The sequence below is a fragment of the Podarcis liolepis genome (genome assembly GCF_965112155.1).
Source record: "Podarcis liolepis genome assembly, chromosome: Z".
Lineage (NCBI taxonomy): Eukaryota > Metazoa > Chordata > Lepidosauria > Squamata > Lacertidae > Podarcis > Podarcis liolepis.
The window spans coordinates 8,493,051-8,515,990 of record NC_139570.1 but is presented as its reverse complement, the minus strand read 5'-3'; the positions used below and the strand labels follow the sequence as shown (position 1 = coordinate 8,515,990).

Sequence of the window (22,940 nt, the reverse complement as noted above, 5' to 3'; positions counted from 1 at the left end):
ATTCATGGGAGGCAGAACCCCACACCCACCCCTTGAGGTAACAGGGCCCTTGCCAGGAGAGTAATTCCCAATGCAACTCCCCCCCCCCAGTGATTCTTATTGTACTCACTCCAAAACAGTAGTCTTCTCTTGGGAGAGAACCATTATAGCTATCCTTCTAAAATCTGTCAGGCTTCATCCCATGTCTGCAAATGCATCCAATTCTGGCAGAAAAAGAAAAAGGTGCCCGACATGAAAATCCTGGGACACCCACCTACAATTTGGCAAGTTAAATCCACTTTAGAAAAGCTGCTATGCCTGCAAATTCCATCCACTCTGTGAAAAAGAAAAAAGTTATAGCCACTTTAGATTTCCTATTGTAGTGAATAGGGTGTATGGGATCAGAACTTCATTTTTAACAGATCCGATTTGGTATCAAATAACAAGTCAAATTGAAAAGACACAGTGTGGCTTCCAAACAAGTTATGCTGCTTCCCAAAAAGATACCATATTTTTTGCACCATAACACTCACTTTTTTCCTCCTAGAAAGTAAGGGGAAATGTCTTTGCGTGTTATGGAGGGAATGCCTACGGGTGGCATGCCTACGGATTTTCCTCCTCTAAAAACTACGTGCGTGTTATGGTCGGGTGCGTGTTATAGAGCGAAAAATATGGTAGATACAAATCAAATCTTGTGCCTGGTGCACATCCCCAACAGATACATTCCTAGCTGACACTGGAAACCCTTCTCCCTCCATTTTAAGGCTCTTAAAAAGCATGAAAGATGCTATTTGGCATGCCCCACTTTCAAACTTCCATTAAAAAAATTATCCTCCCCCTAATCCAAAGTTAATTCACATGTGCAAAGGGGCAACTCCTGCAGCTCAGCAGTCTGTTCTTTCTGTACCTTGGCTTGCTTTGTGTTGGGCTTGGATGTTATGAAGCAGATTTTATTCTCTGATCTTTAGGCAAGAGAAGTTGGAAGGTACCTATTCAGAGACCTCTATTGTGATGAAGAAATGGTGTGTTATGGGTGCACCAAATTTACAAGCATGACTACCATTGATTTCAATGTGGCTACTCTGAGTAAAATTTAGTTGGATACAATCTAGGGTTTCCAGTTCAGAAGGGAGGTTATCCAGGCTTGGTGGTGTTCCAGCAACTCTTTTAATACTCTTTTGGTACGATATGCATAGCAATAACTTAGCAAATCTGGGTTTCCTGGATCATACTTCATTCAAAAAATGTCAAACTAAATGACTTTCATATTCTTTAAATTTCTATGGGTTGCAGATAGCCTTGGTTCAGATAAATTGAATTCTACTGTAATCCTCGAGTACTTAAAGGATTTTGAACATTATCTTGATAATTATTTTGTCTTCTCTTTACTCATTTACTGACTTATATAGGAGTTATAGTATTTTTTACTGTGAGAGCTTCCCCTGCAAATAAGCAATTCCATTGAGACTTCATATATTACTGTTTTGGAGCATCTTTCTTGCTATGGTAATATTTCCTAAATTGCTTTTGAACACAGTAAAGAATTCAAATGCTAAGTTCTCAAGGCATTAAGGATCAGCTGGTGCCTCCTGCAAAACTCTTGACAAAATCCCATTAAGGAAGGAGGGAGGGAATTCTGCTGATACAATTCATCATACTGTGCATTTATCTAATTCTTTCCCCCCTCAGCGCTCATTATGAATTTTAGTAGTGAGACAGACATTTCACTTCTAAATATTTCAGTGATGTCAACAGCTTATTGGTTCTTCATATTCTCAAGCTGAGATCCACCACAGACCAAACATCTGTCAACCCAAAGGAATTGGGTTTGGAGGTACTGCAGTATCTCCCCCACCCCCCTTTAAACATAGTATCTGAAAACAGAAAAACCATAATCCTGAACCTATCTTGCCAATGAACAGAAGGGTTGAGAATAGTATGCACTGATCAGTCGACTATGCAAGTCAAAACATGCCCCAGGTCCTATCTGCATGAAAAAATGTAGAGGATGATGATGATGATGATTTAATATCAATGCACACATCACAGTGGCCATGTTATCCATGTCCAGGAAAGGGTGCAGTTGATGCACCAGCTGATGATAGGCATTTTTTTTTACCATAGAGCCCATAAGGGCCTCCATGGATAAATATGGTTTCAAGAACAACCTACACTTTCAGAGGGAGTGCAACCATATCTAGAACAGGCAGACCTGGGAATCACTTACCCATAGTGAAGCAGGACTCAGCTTCAATCTATTGATCCTCATCTACTCCACCACTGTATCCAGTCATGTGTTCAGCTTATGCATGGCCTCCCCTGACTCAGATTTAATGGAAAAGTAGAGCTGTAGACATGTAGTCCCCTGATGCTATTCTCTGGTAACGGTCATGCAAGAAGGAGCAGAACCACTGTAAAACAGTGCCTCCAACTCCCAACAGAAATGCTCCATTGACTATGGTCAATGGTGTCAAAAGCCACTGAGATATCCAATGGTAGCAGTAGGGTTGCACTCCTCCTGTCTCTCCCTTGAATGAGCTCTTATTTCAGGGTGAACACGGCTGAATTTATGCCCAACACATGCCTGAAAATGGCAGGAATGCCTGGAATGGTTCCTGGTAATCTGTTTCCTCCAATAGTGACTTTGGGTGAACTGTCACTGTCTGCTTGAGCCCCTTACTCACAAAAGTGGTATTAGACACTGGACGATAGTTATCAACACCTCAGGGTCTAGGGAGGATTTTTCCAGGAGGGGACATAGTACTTCCTCATTCAAGACAGTTAGGACAACCCAGCACCAATATTATGTGTTAACTATCACTTGGACTTCCCCTGACTAGATCCTCCCCACTTGCCAGCTTGAATGGACAAGCCAGGATAGGCAAGGGTCAAGAGGTGGAATGGACACTTTGAAGCACAATGTCAACATCCTACGGCCTCAATAGCTGGAACAGATCCCACAGAACTGGATAAGACAGGATAAGACAGGAAGCTCACCAGCAGTGGCTACCATTTGCCTTCTCCATGTGCAAATCAGCACATGCTGCTGCTGCACATAAACTAGGTGACCTATACATGGGAGTGCTGGTGCAAACTGAAAGGGGCAGGATGCACATAACTGCATAAAAGATCTCATTGCCATGCAGAATGCAGGTTAAAGGAGAACAGGCTCACATGTCTCTTAATGCAGAAAAGAAAGTGTATCTTCTCATATGTATTGTGCATGATTCTCACCAGCGCCACATCTGGTTGCATGTGGCCATCTCTGATTGAGGCCAAAGTAATTTGTCCAAGGTCACAAAGTACATTTACAGCAGTGCACTGAACTGAACATTGCACCTCTGGATTTCAGTGTAATGCTTCAAACCTTCATGATTTTTAACAAAGTAATACCTTAATGCCATTGACCCCCAAAATTTTTAAATGACAATGACAAGATCTCAAACATGATTGGAAGTCAATTCCAATGAGCTTAGTTGGGATTTAATCACAGGAAAGGACTTAAGTACAGTAACTCATCTCAGAGTACATAACAGAAATGGTGTATCTAAGCAGAATGGATGCAACAGTACCTAGATATGGCCACTAGAAGGGAACTTATTTTAAGGTCACATTCTTATGTGTATCTACTTAGGAGTAAGTTCCATAGTATTCTCTAAGGTTTACTTCTAAGTAATCATGCACAGAACTGGGCTGCATGCTTTCTAAACAAATAACAGGATATAAGAATAATACAAAAGTAACAATGGTTGCAGCATAAATTTATGACCAAGCCTCAGTCAAACCAAGACCCCTTGACCCTGCCTCATTTGAATAACTTACTGATATATACATCTTATCAGTCTGACAGATCTGAGCTACAAATCCAGGTAGGTGTGGATTAAATAATTTTAAATCACAGTGTTCAGTTAAATGAGCTGCAGACTGCAAGTGAGGCTTCTTAAAGCATTTACCTGTTCGGTGGTGTGCAGCTATAATGAGGACAGGTAAGAACTTTCAAAGTTCTGAAGATAATTGGCTTTGCTACTAAAGGGTTCCAAAATCAAAATTATCTCTCATTTCTGAAAGGATAAGGATCAAAATGATCCTTAATGGCGACAACACAAAAAAATCAAAGCGCTTGGATTTTTTTTTTGTTATTGCTAAAAATAAAGTAATAAATTACAGAAAATCAACAATATGCTATTGTATAATTCTTAATAGGGAGAATTCCACTTCTAGTGGAATATCAAGGGCCTCTTCAAATTTCCTTCAGTTGGCATTTCCTTCATTTGGTTCTTTTATGCAATGGGTGCGCTGACCCCCAATCTGCAGAGGCATTTGGGAATATAAAAAGATAATTTCACATCCTCTGTTTCCCCTTAGCTGTAACAAATTAGCTACATTTTATACTTTTGTCCAGCTCTTTTTATGAGCATGGAGAGTTTAAACAGAAAGCATTCACAGTACATAGATTAATTAGATGTTTCATTTGGGGGGGGGGGAGAGGAAAATGAGTTGCAGAGTATAATATAAAACACAGCAGGCTTTGACTTTCTGCCTGAAAGCGGTTTTAAAGAAATAATAATAATTAAGAGGGAAATGAACAGCACATGGTATTCTATGCATAAATCAGAGATATTAAAGGCAAATATTTGCTTTTAGATTATGAAGAACTGAGATTTAGCCATAAAAAAGGACTTGAGATGTTAATTTAGCTAAACATGAGCTCTAATCAGTCATTCGTCCTGCATCTTATTCCATGGCCACGTGTAACAAAAATCAGAGGCAATAGTATTATAACTCAACCTTTCACTGCAAGATGGAATTGGGAAACGTCTCCCCCTCCTTATCTCTGAATCCCTTTGCACACCTCTAAGCCCCATCACACATTTAGAAGAAGCAGTTAGAGAGCTGTATGGAATGCAATAAATTAATCTGGACTTAGTGGGTGGATAAAAGGTTCAGATGGGGTTTGTTATAGACCTGGAGAATGTGAAGAAAGAGGAAAATGGAATCTTGCATGAACATAATGGGAAAGCAAACAGAGGCAGTGAGGTGGTGATGGCAGCTTTTTGTATTTTAAATACTGGTATTTAAACAGCAAAAATCCAACTTCAATCATCTGAGTGCAAACAAATATTGAAATACTGCTGCCCTGACTTCAGAGACCCAACAAATAAAAAGTTGTGTCCTCGGACAGTGACACACAGCGGCCCAAGAGCATCAACATGGGAAAGTGGGGGGTGGGGTTGGGTGGGGAGGGAATTCCGAACCAATTCTAGACAAATTCCGAACCAATTCTAGACAAATTCAAATGTCTCACACTACAGCAATTAAATCAAGAATGAGTTTGAGGTTTAAATAAGAGAATATGAATTAGTTTAGAGCTATCCCCAAGGCATTGTAACCAGTGTACAAGACAGCTACTGATAAAGTGCAACTGGAATTCAGCTGTCATGGAATGTGGGAGTCAAATATGGGACCGGCTCCGTCCAACGCAGCGTTCCAAATGGCCTGTTTTTATGTGGTGATATCATAGCAGACAATTCAGGATGCACCAAGAAGTCTGCTAAATGAAAAGCTAAGGATTTTTTGTTTAAAAAAGTATATGTTGTTGTGTAGTCAGGCAGTCAGAACTTTTAGATTAAACTAGCTAGTCTTATTTGTTCACCACATTTTTGTCCTCCTTCTTCCAAGAGGGTTGAGCTAGCATTTGTTATTGTTGTTGTTGTTTAGTCGTTTAGTCGTGTCCGCCTCTTCGTGACCCCATGGACCAGAGCACGCCAGGCACTTCTGTCTTCCACTGCCTCCCGCAGTTTGGTCAGACTCATGTTTGTAGCTTTGAGAATGCTGTCTAGCCATCTTGTCCTCTGTCGTCCCCTTCTCCTTGTGCCCTCCATCTTTCCCAACATCAGGGTCTTTTCCAGGGAGTCTTCTCTTCTCATGAGGTGGCCAAAGTATTGGAGTCTCATGTATAAGATAGCATACATGGGAGTAATTCCAATTAATCCAGAAACCAGCAGCTGGACTGGGGACTGGGTGTGGCCGCCGGGACCATATAAAACCGGTCCTGAGAGACCTGCATTGGCTCCCACTACGTTTCTGAGCACAGTTCAAAGTGTTGGTGCTGACCTTTAAAGCCCTAAATAGCCTCAGCCCAGTATACCTGAAGGAGCGTCTCCACCCCCATCGTTCAGCCCGGACACTGAGATCCAGCGCCGAGGGCCTTCTGGCGGTTCCCTCACTGAGAGAAACGAAGTTACAGGGGATCAGGCAGAGGGCCTTCTTGGTAGTGGTGCCTGCCCTGTGGAACGTGCTCCCATCAGATGTCAAGGAAATAAGCCACTATCCTACCTTTAAAAGACATCTGAAGGCAGCCCTGTAGGCAGGGAAGTTTTTAATATTCAATGTTGTATTGTGTTTTAATATTCGGTTGGGAGCCACCCAGAGTGCCTGGAGAAACCCAGCCTGATGGGTGGGGTATAAATAATAAATAATAAATAATTATACAGTGGTACCTCGGGTTAAGTACTTAATACGTTCCGGAGGTCTGTACCTAACCTGAAACTGTTCTTAACCTGAAGCTCCACTTTAGCTAATGGGGCCTCCTGCTGCTGCCGCGCCGCCGGAGCATGATTTCTGTTCTCATCCCGAAGCAAAGTTCTTAATCTGAAGCACTATTTCTGGGTTAGCGGAGTCTGTAACCTGAAGCGTATGTAATCTGTATTATTATTATTATTATTATTATTATTATTATTATTATTATTATCATCATCCCATTTCCATCTCAACAGAACACTGTGTGGAAAGCTAGGCTGAGGTAATGCCTTGCATTGGGAAACCTATGTTCAAATCCTGACTCAACCATGAAGCTTAGTGGATAGTCTTGGACTTGTGAACCAAATATTGTGGCTTGGTTCACATGTAACATTAAACTATTGTTTTAAACAAACTGGAGTTTAATGCGAACAAGCTGCATGTTCGTACACCCTCTGAAGCCATAGTCTGGTTACAGGGAACCAGGCAGAGGGCTTTTTCGGTAGTCGCACCTGCCCTGCGGAACAGCTATGTTATTTTTAAAGGACACCTGAAGGCAGCCATGCTCAGGTAAGTTTTTAGTGTGTGATGTTATATTGTGCTTTTACTATTTTTTGTTGGGAGCTGCCCAGATTGGCTGGAGCAATCCAGTCAGATGGGCAGCATATAAATGATAAAAGTCATAATAAAATATCTATCTATCTATCTATCTATCTATCTATCTATCTATCTATCTATCTATCTATGAAACACCAGCCACTCAGGTGTTCCCTGCTGCAAGCACCTGTTATATTTAAACACACATTCAAATATAGCAAGGTCACTTTTTTTTTTTGCATGTAGGATATGGGTACACACTAAAAACATAACATAATAACCACAAGTATATAAAAAAAGGATTCATTAGCAGCATGATCAAATTAATGTTTCCCAGTCTGCAGAGGATAGCAGCGAGGAACATAAGAGGTCAGCTGCTATCAGCTCTCTGTACAATACTCTAGATGGCTTCAGAACCCCAGAGATGCTAAGTAAGTTGGACAGTTTAAAATGACTCCAGGACATGGAGGCAGAGTTCACTTGGAAGTCATGAAATTTCACTGCATCTATGATGGCTGCTTTGCGGCATTATAAGAACAAACACTCACAGCACTCACATCAGCAAGCAACTTTGAGACACTGTTCTACCTTCTGTACTTAGCTAAGCTCTTATATTTTTAAACAGCAAGAGAGGGAGAAAGAGGAACCATCAACATGCATTTTTTAAATATGTTCTTTTCTGCAGTTCCAATGATGAAATCACATTACCTCAAAACTAATAAATGCTTTTCGAAATCTGCCAAAGCAGGAACAGGTTTTCTTAGGATTCGTGGTTTCCAGTGCAAAGGGGAGGAGTCCACTTGCTGTGTGGCCAAGTGTTGTTCCATCTCCTAAGCAGAAGTGGAGAGGAGAGCAAGAAGCAGTAGGTTCATCCATGGTGTTCTTTTTGAAAGAGAACTTCCCAAAACTAGTACAGGGGTACCTCAAGTTATATACGCTTCAGGTTACAGACTCTGCTAACCCAGAAATAGTACCTCGGGTTAAGAACTTTGGTTCAGGATGAGAACAGAAATCATGCTCCAGTGGCGCGGTGGCAGTGGGAGGCCCCATTAGCTAAAGTGATGCTTCTGGTTTCAGGTTAAGAATGGACCTCCGGAACGAATTAAGTTCTTAACCCGAGGTACCACTGTAGTTACTTTGTCTTACAAGATGGTGTCACATGCTAGATCATCTCATGATGGGATTTTACAATAACTGGGAGGTGCCCATAAAACTCTCACATCCATCAGAAGACATTTTACTTTCCATTTTTATTGGAGCCGCTTACACTTTTAAAACTTTAGTCTATCTGGGTTGTTGTTGTTTTGCTATATATATATGTATGCAAGCATATTCACATATAATGCAGAGATTATGAGTGACCCAGTGAGCTTTGCAGCTATGCATGGTCTCTCTCTCTCTCTCTCTCTCTCTCTCTCTCATTACATTAAAAAATATATTTGCACAGAGGTTGCCATTGCTTTTTTTAAAAAATGCTGACAATCCACACAATAAATTTATTACAGAGATAAATCTGCTGACAATATTTTTTATTATTCTTATTAAAGTTTGTATGCCGCCCTTCTTCCAAACACAAAATACATAATAAAAGCAAGAACCAAAACAAAAACTAACCAATAGCTCAGCTGGTTAGAGCATGGTACTGATAACGCCAAGGTTGCAGATTTGATCCCTGTATGGGACAGCTGAATATTCCTGCATTTCAAGGGGTTGGACAAGATGACCCCCAGGGACCCTTCCAACTCTGCAAGTCTGTGATTCAATAACACCTCTCCCATTTTATCCTTTTGTACCAGTGGGGACATAGTTGGGTGTCACATGGCCAATTTGGTAAGCCAGGGATCATGGTTTGTTGGTCCTGCTTGCACTGCGAGATCAGCAAAATGAAAGTGATATTTCCATTCACACTAAATCACATAACATGCCAACAGGGCCACTACATCTCTCAGCTTTTACTTTGGATGCAAAAGTCCACAGAATATTAACTGATTATCTTGCTAAATCCTCTTTAATTATTATCCAAAGCATTCATAGGGCTTGTTTTGTGCCAAATGACCATTATCTTAAATTTTAATTTATGTAATGTTCCTAGGCTTAAGAAAATAATTGTGTGATATAAAACAGGACTGACTCTCTTTAAAACACACTCTCTCTCTTTCTCTTCTGTAATTGAGCTGAGCATACTAGTTCCAGCCTTTTCACAACATAATCTGATATGGGACTTTATTTTCTCAAGGGACTCCCTTGATCGTCTCTTTATAGACATTCAGTCTCTGCAAATATGCTTGTGGTTTCTTTATCAGTAATAGTATTAGGCATGAATGCTTTGGTATACAGTATAATGGGAAATTAAAAGGACTCTCTGTATATACATTTTAGTACAATGGGAAGAAAATGAACAAACATTATAAAGGACTCCGCAAGCAGAAAACACTGTCTAAAGGTTTATCTTGCTTTTCTTTTTTAAAGAAACTGGTAATTGAATATATTTAGACTATTTTGTTTCCTTTTTCACCCATTTGAACTTTGCCACTCAATATCTGACTCTCGGTGTTGCCATGGGGAAGATTGTAATGCCATGAATTCAGGGAAGTAAATTTGTATGTGTAGTTGTTTAATTTGACAAAACCATTAACATAAATTAACTCCTTTTATAGTAGATTCTCTTCTGAAACAACTAGATACAGACACATGCATACACATACACAGGATCTCTCTCTTGGCAAGACTGTTTCCAGGATTTTGGGAAATGGGCTCTCTTTACCGGTGAATGTAGATGAACAGACAGCACATGAACCAAATGAGTGCTCATTCTCCCCATCCACCCCTTTCCAGAAAACACACTCTCCATTATTTAACCTGCCTCCTTACTCCTCTAAGAAATCCAAATTTGGGGCTTTGGAGAAAACAAAGGTATTCTCACTTTGTGCTGGGAAACTTGAAACTTTTTGAGTGTTCAATGCTAAATCAGAATAACGGCACAGTCAGATCAATGCATACTCCAAGAATCTCTGGCTCTTGCCCAACCCAACTGATTTCTAGTGCAGTTAATTAGATATCACACCAGTTGAATGTTTCCTGTTTTAGGGAAAACCACCACATTTCCCATTTTGCAAATGCAAATGAATGGATCTTTAGTCTTAACTCTAACTGAACCTCCAGCAGCAACCAAAAGGTTGCACTAGATGATCCTCAAGGTCCTTTCCACCTCTACGATTCTATGATTCTATGAAACTCATTTTCCAAGCGTGGATCCTTATGAAGCCAAAACCCAGCACCACCCACCCACCAGAGGGAGGTTATCAGTGTTGGAGAAGCAAACCCATGGCTTAGCATTATAGCTAAACTGGGGGTTGTGATTTGTTTTGCCCTAAGCAAATTTTGATAAGGTTTGTTGCTATTTTACTGATAACAGTTTATCTGGAGCAAAATAAACCATATTGCACATAAGGGTTGTGGTTTGTTTTGTCCACATGATAAACTATGGTTTACCGTAACATGCAAACTGTGGCACTGTGTGAAAGAGTACCATATTTTTCCATGTATAGTACCGTATTTTTCTGCCCCAGTGTATATTTTTGGGGACTACAAATTAGGAAAATGGGGGGAGATTGCCCAGAGTTGGTGAGTTTTTTTTTTTGAGAGGATTGCCCAGATTTGTTGAGGGTTTTTTTTTTGGGGGGGGGGTGAAGGAAATTGCTCACTCGAATTAACTACACTGCCACTCACACACCCAATCATCACTAGCGCTTGGCGCAGCCACTGATAGCATGCCCAAAAGCCTCTGACAATCTCCGGCTCACGTCCCCCCTATGCACTATCCATGTATAAGACGACCCCCAATTTTAAACATAATTATTTTATTAAACAAACCTCGTATTATACGCAGAAAAGTACAGTCCTTTCCTGATTCTTCCCTGATCTCAGCTTCTGCTACTAACAAATGTTTTCATTGAGCAAACCCCTCCTTCAATGTATTTGAATAGGAAGTAAATCAGATAATAAAATCTTCTTTAAACTACTTTGTGTGCATAGCCTCATATATACACACAGAGAGAGAGTATATATGAGACTATGCACACAAAGTAGTTTAAAGAAGATTTTATATATCTCATATGCACATGCTCTTTGCATGTTCCACATGATATTGTCCTCATCCCAGTGTCAGCCCACAATTTCCTCCTCAGAATTTAATTATGATTTTCTAGATTTCCTGGATAATGTCATAAGGGGGGAAATCCAACATAAAATCACATGGATGTACTGAACATAAAATCACGTGGATGTACTGAAGCATATTGTGTGAATGGTTTTGTTTTGTTTTTACAGCTGTGGTGATGTTTTGCTGGGTGCTGACTATTACGACACCCCCTCCTTCCATTGGCAAGGAGTACCTTGGTGGGCTGCTGATGGAGCCAGGAACAAGAGACGCACTCACACAAACACACGTTTGTAACCTGCTGCTCTGTGCAAGTCTGGTATATTGGAAAACCTGTATCGGGGGTGGGAGTGGGAAGTGGCCACATGCACAGCTAAGCAAATAAGTGCACGAATGCCCACAACTGACTTCAGGTTTCCAGAACTCAAGGAGAGTGGGGAATTATTATTTGAGGAGAGGTGACAACACCCAGTCGAATGCATCCCATCAAGCACTGCCTACTAGTGTACATGAGAAACATCTGAGTTCAACTGAAAACAATCATGTGAAGATGAACATGCACAAAACCACACATAGATGAACTGGATCTGTGTAACCTACATGCACATTAGCATGCTGTTGCGTACACAAGTGAAGTATATCAGATAAAATGCAGTGGCAATGAATAAACCAGGATAGAATCAATATGAGATTATGCGTTGTAGTCAATGCTAATACTACCCAGAGAAGCCCCACTGAAATTAATGGACGTGACTAATTTAGGCCCATTAATTTCCATGGACCTAACACTTGGGTAGAACTTTGTAATGCTGTATTTAAATTGTTGCAACACATCCTTAGATCTTCTGGTGCAGGGCAGGTAAGAAATCAAATTCATGTTACCATTATTAATCATAATACTAATAAGGGTAAATTGGATACAGCCCTATGTCTGCTAACCCTGTGGAGCTGAATGATTTGTTTTGATGGATTAACTGTAGAATAGAAGAGGAGCACTTCTAAGCAGCACTGAAAAGACAGAATGCAGAGACTGCCTGTTCTTTGCTACAGTCACATGTTAATCTCATATTTGGCTGATGGCCGTGTGTTGTGCCACCCTGTTCTATATTTTGCATGCTGATTGGCTTGTTATTCACTTCTCCCCCAGTTGGAAGCCAGAGCAACTGACGAGGTAAGAGCTGGAAAACAATTACAGTCTATCGAAACAGCCACATTGGTGCTGCGTGTGTTGCAATACTTTATATAATTTATTGGCCATTACTACATTTGCCGGCAATTTTTTTATTTTCTTTTTTAACAAGATCAACATTACGCATTTCTATGAGGACATTTGGGAGGAGACTGGAAACAAGGCTCCAAGAAGGCCTGCTTTAAAGAGTACTACATTTATTTGGTCCGCACTGAAGTCTTGGCTTGGTGCTGCTACTAGGTCTCAGCACACTCTGTACATCTATGAGGCAGAAGGACAGATTTGATTGAACTAACTAGTTAAGGTGCTACAAACTTTGCAAACTTGCATATTTGCAAGACAACAGGGGATCAGTTGTTGTGTTGTTTTTAAAATGCAGCTAGTGAGTCTTCCAAAATGATGGCTACCAAGCCTGAGCTGCCGTTCTCAACACAGAGGCTGCGAGAAAGCACTGTGTAAATTAGATTATGTAGGGGATTAGGTTACAGTTCTCTCCTAGAGCCTGAAAATCTAACAAGATCTATTTTTATGCTCATCTCTTTTCCTTGAACAAGATAGCATGGCAAGACAGCAGGGCCAATTTGCTCAGTGGAAAGGCACAAACTATCATAGAGAGAAGTGTATATTCATTCTCTCACTAGGGCAGACTCGTGGACGGTACAGTTTGTACTGGTCTTGTGAGCTGGACTTTGGGCCAATGTTGCAGCTCCCAGTTTCTGAGTTCTTACACCAATTTTGATATTTGAGACCTCAGTATGCCACTGAGATAAATGGCAAACTGATGGGAAAGTCACCAGAGGGTGATCTTTTAGGAGACAGTGGTAGCCAGAGGTGTGCCTGTTGGACTACAGCTTGCATTGGATCTAGCCAATGTGGCTAATGGCTAGGGATGATGGGACATGGTCCACAAAATCTGGACGGCACTGTTTTACAAAAAGTGTCCGTTCTTTTGGATGCTCTGATACAGATGATAAGTGGAGAGATGAAAACATACCAAGTGGGTGAATGAGCAGGTGAGTTGCAAACATGTTCACACATGGATAGTCACCACATCCCAAAAAGTCACCATATGGCTGTTTCACTATTCCAGCCAACAAAAGCTGGGAAATATTGCAGACTGATTATGTGTACATGATACAGGGCCACCTAAGCAGCTGTTAGGGATTGATGTGGTGTTAAAAGGGCTGAGGAAAGCCTACCACAGAGATTACAAAAGCTAATATGAGCACCGCTGCCTTAAGAAACAGTCACAATTTTGAATCTGTTTTGCTCCGAGTTTCTGGTCTACAGTACCCTTTTTATTTTTAGTTTACTCACTGTAAAAAAATATTGCTTGCTATGAAAAAGAGTTAAGATGCTATAAAACACACATCCTAATGTACACTAGTCTTTGTTGCCTTCCAGATGTTTTGGACTACAACTCTCATCAACCTGAGTTGAAACAAGCCAAGTCCTACCTTGCGGGGATTCCTCAATCATAGCTTTCTCTGAATTCACTCATTGGCCACACGTCCCCAACCTTCCCTGTGAAAGTGAGATGAGACTAAAATCATGCTGTGGTAGAACAATGATTAAAAGGAAAAATGAGATTCTGAAGAAGCTCATTTTTCTGTAGAGTAAGTGCTCTGTAATACACATCCAGACAGGGGGACTGATACCCAACGCAATGGAAATGTCTGTTAGAGTGGCTCCTAACTGCTTATCCATTTAAAAAATTAACATTTAGATTAAAATTTAATTTTTCTCCAAAACCAATCCAGTGCTGCTAAGGTCAGGTTAGGTAGCAAATCTAATTATTTTAGAAATGCAGCCAACTGAATGCATTTATAAATAACAACACATTTCCATATTTTCCCATTCCTGATGAGGATGACAATACATACATGACTTGGAAGTCTTTTAATGACAGCATGGGGAAGTACTTTGGTACTTCAGAGACAGCATTAGCAACCAGTCCACAGGTGTGATTATTTTATATATTCAAAACAGCTAAAACGAATGAACGGAGATGAATATGACAGCAGTAGAAGAGTCCTGCTAACAGTCCTTCTAGTCCAGCATTTAGTTTGCCACAATGGCCAATCAGATGCTTCTAGGAAGCCCACAAGCAGCGCATGGAGATAGCCCACATTTACAGTTATTGCACAACAACTGGCAATCAGAGGCACTGCGTCCGCACCAGTGTTTGGGAGTCCCTTTTGGTAAAGCACACTCTGTCAGCTTCCCCCCACTCCCTGAATCTACCTCCTTCTGTCACCACGTGCAGCTGCTTCTGTTCTTCCCCATTTCTTTCACTTTGCTTGCCAGGCTGAGACCCACTAAGCACACAAGCAATGGCATAGAATCATAGACTCATGTACTGCTCCTCTTCCCAGGGGCATAGTACTGTCCACAGGTGCCTGGGGCAGGTGCGCGTCCAAGCAGGGACAGAGTGTGCTTACCCATCCCTCGCCGCTGCCAGGGCTGGGAGGGGCAGAGTGTGGAAGGTGCTCTTCACAGTGTTATTATTATTGCTGATAATTTCCTTTGTATACTGCTTTATATTTGAAAGAAAAAAAATCTCAAAGTAGCTTACAACTTACATTGAAACATCAAATAAAAAAATTTAGAATAAAACATTACAGGAGAAAGTCAACTATAAAGCATACATTCAAAGCAAAAATAATTAGCAGGAAACTAAAATGCTATCTTAAAGATTTCGAAATAAAACATTACAAAGGAGGTCAACTACAGAATGCACATTTAACACAGCAAAGTTAACCAAAAAAATCTTCAAAAGAAAACGTTACTAAAGGAAGTCAAATATGCACATTTAAAACAGCATAATTAGCAAGAGACTAAAAATATTACTTTAAGCGTAGAACGTATCTGCTACTGTTGCTGCCAACCCTGCAAATGGTGGTTCATGGCGGCTGTGGATGCTCAGGTTTGATGACCTGTTTCTGAACTAAGGAACAACCAATATGGTCTCTGGCTTCTTCAGCAGCCTCGGCTTTTGTAGCTGGAGTCAGTCAGGGCTTCACCCTCCCAGGCCAGGTGGGAAAAGGCCTGCAAGGCAGGAAGCAGCTGTTCTAGGACTCACAGCCAAGATGATTTCTGGCCTCTTCAGCAGCCTCATCCAGCCTTTTGCTAATGATTCTAAATTGTTCAGGGTCATTAAAATAAAGACAGATTGTGGTGAGCTCTAAAAGGACCTCTCTAAACTGAATGAACGGGAGGTAAAATGGCAAATCCAATTCAATCTAAACAAGTGTAAAGTGTTGCATGTTGGGGCAAAAAACCATAACTTCACATATACACTCATGGGATATGAACTGGTGCTAATGGACCAGAAACAAAACCTTGAAGTCATACTAGATAGCTTTATGAATATGTTGACCCAGTGCATGACAGTGGTGAAAGAGGCAAATTCCATGCCAAGGATCATTAGGAAAGGAATTGAAAATAAAACTGCTGGTATAATAAAGCTGTTACACAAATCTATGTTGTAACGGCATTTGAAATAATGTGTACAGTTATGGCCACCTTACTTCAAAAATGGATATTGTAGAGTTGGAAAAGGTTCAAAAAGGGGCAGCCAAAATGATGAAAGGGATGATAGACTCCCTTATAAAGAAACGTTGCAGCATTTGGGACTTTTTAATTTAGAGAACAGACAAGAAAAAGTTGACATGATAAAAGTTTTTAAATTATGCCTGGCATGGAGAAAGTGGATAGAGAAACGTTTTCCTTCCTCTGTCATTACAGTCATACCTCTTGTTACGTTCGGTTCAGGTTATGTCTTTTCAGGTTGTGTCCCGCGGCGACCCAGAAGTACCGGAAAGGGTTACTTCCGGGTTTCGCTGCTCGCGCATGCGCATATGCTCAAAATGACGTCACGTGCATGCACAGAAGCGACGAATCGTGACCTGTGCAGACGTGGGTTGCGTTCTGCTCATGTCCCGTTCGCAACCAGAGGTACCACTATATAGTAGAACTCATTGACATCCAGTGAAGCTGAATGTTGGAAGATTCAGGATGCTAAGATTCAGAGGGTGGGTTTGTTTAGAGAAGTTTTGAATATTTGATGTTTTATTGTGTTTTTAATATTTTGTTGGAAGCTGCCCAGAGTGGCTGGGGAAACCTAGCCAGACAGGCAGGGAAGAAGAAGAAGAAGAAGAAGAAGAAGAAGAAGAAGAAGAAGAAGAAGAAGAAGAAGTTGTTATTTACAAAGCACTTAGTTAAACTATGGAACTTTCTTCCGCAGGAGGCAGTGATGGCCACCAACCTAGATGGCTTTAAAAGAGGATTAGACAATTTCACAGAGGCGAGAGCTATCGGTGGCTACCAGCCATGATGGCTATGCTCTGACTCCAAGTGTTGGATGCTTCTGAATACCAGCTGCTGGAAACCACAAGGGAGAGTGCTCTTGTGCCCAAATCCTGCTTGTGGGCTTCCCACAGGAATCTGGTTGGCCATTGCAGGAGCAGGTTGGGCCACTCACCTGATCCAGGAGGCTTTTCTTATGTTCCTATGCATAACTTTAATAAAGTTCGATTGCATCCACTCTTAACTCCCCAAACATAATCCTTATGAAATAGTCAAGCACCCTGATCATTTGGGTTGCCCCTTTCTGCACCTTTTCCAACCCTGCAATATCCTTTTTGAGATGCAGCAATCAGAACTGTGTACATGGTATGTACACAGCATACCATGTGATTTGTTGTTGTTTAGTCATTTAGTCGTGTCCAACTCTTCGTGACCCCCTGGACCAGAGCACGCCAGGCACTCCTGTCTTCCACTGCCTCCCACAGTTTAGTCAAACCCATGCTGGTAGCTTCGAGAACACTGTCCCACCATCTCGTCCTCTGCCGTCCCCTTCTCCTTGTGCCCTCCATCTTTCCCAACATCAGGGTCATTTCCAGGGAGTCTTCTCTTCTCATGAGGTGGCCAAAGTATTGGAGTCTCAGCTTCAGGATCTGTCCTTCCAGTGAGCACTCAGGGCTGATTTCCTTAAGAATGTATAGGTTTGATCTTCTTGCAGTCCATGGGACTCTCAAGAGTCTCCTCCAGCAGCATAATTCAAAAGCATCAATTCTTCGGCGATCGGCCTTCTTTATGGTCCAGCTCTCACTTCTATACATCATGTAATAATCCCTCCCAATTACTACTGTTTCTCCTAAGATGGGGATGGGATATATATAAAGGAAGAAAGCACCCTCCCATTTTGATGTGATTCAGATTCCTAAGCTGTACTGGATATAAATTGTGAACTGGGTTTTGCAAAGAGTTTTAGATATCAAGACTTGAAAGTTACCAGCACCAGCAGTGCTATTTTTCCAGAAAAAGAGGTGCCAGAACTCATCACGAACACCACTCTTGCTCTCTTATAATGGCAATGGCACCCACCTGAGCAGTGCCGGAACTGAGTTCCTGTGAGGTACAGCTGGGGAAAAACCTGTGAGCAACAGTGAGATAAAGTTATCTTTTTAGAGGTTCATTTCTGAACTCTAGAGCCTTGTAGACAATGTAATTTAAAAAATAATAATTGAAAAGAAGGGTAGCTAAGCATATGGGGGAAGAATCTAATTGTCTCAACAGACTCATAAAGGTTGTCGGTTTTGAGGTGATGCTGATGCCAGCCTAGTTTCACTAACCTTAAAGCCATTTTCAAGCGAGCTGCAGAGAAAGCAGATCAGCAGGAAATAATATCAGTGACTCAGCACTCTGCAGCAATGACCAGCAGGGTGCTTGTGCAGAGTCATCAATTTCCTCTCTCTTGATAGGGAGTGGCAGCTCCATTCACACTGCGGAAAAACCTTCTTCCCACACATCATTGTAACAGACATACACACACAAAAGCAAGCTTCACTGTCAGCAATGCAGAGGATGGGTTGGTTGGTTTTGCAGATTTAGGAAACTGGAGCATCTATAGTTTATGTATGATATAACTATACTTTGAAAGTAAATGTGTTCAGCAAAGATAACTCTTTTTGTATGAAAGGGACCAATAAAATTATCATTAGAAACTACTCGTCACTGTAAATGTAGTTTTATATTTAACATTATAAGCAAGTTTGAAACAAAAGATATGACTTTAAATGTGCTTTTTTTTCATTCCCCATGTCTGAAAATGTGCTCATAAAGCCACATGTGGGGTAGCATGGATACAATCTGCCCGGAAATTAATTCCCCATAAAAAACAAGTGTCAGCTTTGGTTCATTAAAATGCAAGTTATCTTATACTTAAACACCTCAACATTTTGTAACTATCAAACAAAATAGTAGAATGGCATTACAAGAAAACTGTCCTTTTATGGCCTTTCTCTTGAATATTTTTTAAGACTGGAAATGGGAAGCACCAGAGATATAATCAAAGAATGAATCTGGGACATAGAATTCCAAAATGATTTTACCCAATCTTTTAAAATCTATAATCTCTGCACAAACCCCAAAGATCCCATCCAGCAAATTACTTAAGTGCCCTGGATAACCCTAAAGTATTGTTGGGCATTTTCCAGAGCCAGTTTTAATGCTCGCCCTTCAGCACTACTAGAGGGCAGATATCATGACATCCCAGTTGAACAAGATTACGGTACATCCGTGCAACTCTAATGAGATTGAATCCATTGGGCATGTTCTTCTATACTGCCCGTTGTACCGTGATACCCAAAGAGAGCTAATTTTACCATTATTAAGGAAATTACCTGGCCACACAGAGGATATCATCAGGCCTATTGCGAAATTCTGTTTTATAGCAACGAGGACAAGACAGGCTATGGTGACAGCGATGGCCGGCAAATGAGTACTGATTTTAATCTACGGAATACAGATTTTAGCTGAAGGAGTATTATTTTTAATGTAAATAAGTTTATAGGCAATTTTTAATTACATTCGCTTCTTTATGCAGTTGTGCCGTATGTTGTTGTTATTAACTCTGCTGTCTGGTCTTTGGCTGCAATAAAGATTGATTGATTGATTGATTGATTGATTGATTGATTGACTGACTGACTTCTATATTGGAGTTTGGGGTAATTGATACATTTAAGTTTCGTTTATCAGGTGCAGGTGATAAACTAAGACATTCAAAAATATCAGCTAGATACACTTGTAAACACAATCCTAAACATGTTTACTCAGAAGTAAGCACCTCGGGATTCACTAGGACTTTATCACTAGTGTGCACTCAGGACTGCCATCTTATGATTAAAGCCTGTAAAAATGAATCGTGGTTGACTGAAATGCACTTGTTAGAAAAGAAAAATACTGAATTGGAAGACTTACATCTATCATGGGCTGAGCGAGATCCAGCTACTCAGCTCCGCACCTACCTCAAAGAACTTTTGTTGACTAGGAGGAGGAGGTTAAAGGGCAAAACCAAGGAAGACCAAGGATAAAGGCAGGACTTGAATAATCCTGGCACCACAGAGACACTCAGTCATTTCTGTTCTTGTTACCAGATCTGAATGAAATTCTTACTGTAATAATTGTTTATGAGTTTATGAGCCAGACTGAGAACTTCACAGGGTTCTAAATCAGTGGTCTAATTTACTTAAATAAATTTAATATAAGGGCCGTTTCTTCACCTTGATTTTTTCTGTGTGGCAGAAATGAGAGCAGCCATCCAGTTCAGGGGGGGGGGGATCTTTCAGTTCAGGTTTCTTCACTGTCTTTGACAATTTTAGCAAAATCTCACAAGCCCCTTTCCCCCCCACTCAGAGGCTGTATGAACTGGAGGTAAATTACCCCTTTGGCACAGCAACTGTTCTGGATTTTGGGGTGTGCCCTCAACTGGCAAATTACATTTTCAAAGTTAACTCAGCTGCACACTAGAAACTCCTCTTTGATCGTTGGCTGCCCTTTCCTAGTAGGCATGAGTCCATTAAAGCTTGTTTGCTTTACAAAGTGATCTCATCTCTTGACTACAATGGTTCCTTATTAGAATTGGGCAGAGACCATGAGTTTTTGGTGTGTGTAGATTTTCTCAAAAACTCACAACAGCAGGTTTGCTACTCCTTCTGTATTTATTTAAAGCTGCACAATTTAAAGAGACCCAACACAAGGGTTGCCTTCTGTTGGGACCCTTCCATATAATCACCATTGCAGGTGCTTGCTTATGTCCAATACAGAGGGCGGCAGAACCAGGGTCACTCTTCACAACTATCTGTCCCAGATAAAAACCATTTAAACCACTCTACCAAGCATACAACTACTTCCAATTGTCCCTGGGGTTGTGTCTATAATATTACTGCAACACATTATATGTAGTGCCGCATCTGAAGACAGTTTGGAAACTTCAGCTGGTGCAGAATTCGGTGGCCAAGTTGCTCACTGGGGCAAGGCGGTTTGAGAATATCACAGATTCTGCCTCGACTGCACTGGCTGCCAGTTAGTTTTCTGGTCCAATTCAAAGTGCTGGTTTTGAGCTATAAAGCCTTAAATGACTCAGGACTACAATATCTCAAGGACCACCTCTCTCCATATGAACCGACCTGGGCCCTGTGATCACCATCTGAGGCCTTTCATTGTGTGCCTCTTCGAGAACATGAGAATGGGCCTTTTCTGCAGTGGCTCCCCTTTTGTGGAATACTCTCCCCAGGCAGGTTCATTATACCCCTTTAGGCACAAGGCAAAAATGTTCCTCTTCAACCAGGCCCCTTTAAATGTGTTCAGGAAGGGGAATACTGGTTTGTCACTTTTCTTATTTTTTATGTATTTTGTGGTTTATATATTGTAAATTTATTATGTGAACCACCCTGAGAGCGATGGATAAAGGGAGTATGCACATTTTAATAATAACAGTAATAGTAGTAGTAATAATAGTAATAATTCCACCCACTGAAACCACTTTCAAATCCATTTTATAGCTCTCATCTAGTAAATAAGAGAAATCCAGCTTTATAAAGCTGCTAGCAATCTAGAACTCAATTTTCTCCCTCCTCACAGAACAGTTGCCATGGTTCTTTGGAAGAAGTCATGGCAGTTAAAGCGGTTCTGAACTGAATTAAATAGGCTGCAAAAGTCACACAAGGGGCCAAGAGATTTTCTGCTTGTTCTGTGCTTTCTAGACATGGGTCTGAGCGGTTCAGCGGCAGGCAGCAAGTTTTCCCAGGAGAATGAGCCAGGGCAAATGGAAAACCACTTGGACCTGTGCTTTAGGACAAGTGAAGTGTGGAATCAGCCCTCAGTCATACTGAAAACAGCTTTGTGAACAAGAATATTCTGTTCTCTTCTAGTTTGCTTGGAGAGGGGAATCAGAGGTTGCTATGGGTTTAGTTTGTTGGTTTTTTACATCCCATCAAAACAACTTACTAAAAATGTCCAGCCATTAAGTTTGATTACTTCTATTGATGAGGTAGGATAGAAATCTTTCACAAGTGCAGCTGGGCACTATTGTGGATCACATCCTCTGAAATGAACAGTGAGATGATTTGGTCCTGGTAGCAAGACTGGGTCAGTTAAATTGGACAGCTTTTTAGCATGCAGTCAAACGGATAAATCTGACCGATGAATGAATCAATGGCTCAGATAAGAAAAACAGGATTAAAATATTCAAAGAACTATTTGTATCTTGCATCTATTAGCATGAAACGGTTTGGTGCAAGTGTGGGACGGATGGGCGGGGAGCAGAGAGCACATTACTTGAAATAATACTACAAAGTTCAGTTACTACTATAAAAATGTGTTTCTCCAGCCCTTGAAGTGGTTTTAAAAGTTGTCTGTGCCAGAATAGAAAGTTTCCATTGCCTCATACAATCTGTCAAGGAAAACTCAGATCATATTGTTTAAATCATCTTTTATTAATATCTTCCTACATTTAAGAGATCAGAACAGCTTAAAGCTAGCCAAAAGTGGAAGTGGGGAAGCTGGAGGGAATAAAAGTGCTTTTATAACTGCACCAGGGAATTAGTACTTGACAAAGGCTGTGCTTTTCAGATTGCTTTTCTCTGAGCTAGTCCCATGGAGGCAAATGGGGCTATTCTGGACTAAGTGGCTTGAAGGCTGCAGTGATAGGCAGATAATATTAACAAGGGTCTGTCTCATTCTTCCACTGAAATCACAGAGACTCTTGATGTACACCAGCAAAAGAGCAGCATCAGCAGTGACTCTAAAATATAGCATACTTGATGTTGTTTTCACACTTCAGCAAAGTACAAATAAATAACAGAAAGAGCAGCATAAAATTAGTAAAAATTGAACGCCCATGTAAATAATAACTATGGAAAAGGGGGGGACATTAATTTTCTGTTATAATTTAAAAGGCATTTTTTTTTAGTTATTGTTATTTCTAAAGGAAAAAATGTGGGGGAAAGATTTCAGTGGAATAAGGGTGATAGCCAAGTAGAAGAATACCATGCTTTGTTCATACGCGTTCCCAGCCAATAGTGATGCAAGAAATCATGCATATGTGTTTGCTACTTTGTGCTTGAACTTCTGGTGATATCCTGCTGAGTCTCTATGCTGCAGCTTAGAACAAACTTTTACCTTTCCACCTGCTGTCTCTTTAGGGCCTTTGGA

The 22,940-nt window shown here is 40.8% G+C and overlaps 2 long non-coding RNA genes across 2 annotated transcripts in view; one reads left to right on the top strand and one right to left on the bottom strand.

Moving 5' to 3' along the window:
• LOC310698878 overlaps positions 1 to 22,940 on the bottom strand; it is a 142,162-nt gene that overhangs the window by 17,106 nt on the left and 102,116 nt on the right. Inside the window, exons 3-5 of the long non-coding RNA XR_014521764.1 lie at positions 13,901 to 13,967; positions 7,804 to 7,925; positions 110 to 203 (exon numbers count right to left, since the gene is read on the bottom strand). This is a non-coding gene — a long non-coding RNA (uncharacterized lncRNA). The remainder of the gene's footprint in view (positions 1 to 109; positions 204 to 7,803; positions 7,926 to 13,900; positions 13,968 to 22,940) is intronic.
• LOC310698902 overlaps positions 12,384 to 22,940 on the top strand; it is a 40,252-nt gene continuing 29,695 nt past the window's right edge. The window contains exon 1 of the long non-coding RNA XR_014521804.1: positions 12,384 to 12,425. This is a non-coding gene — a long non-coding RNA (uncharacterized lncRNA). The remainder of the gene's footprint in view (positions 12,426 to 22,940) is intronic.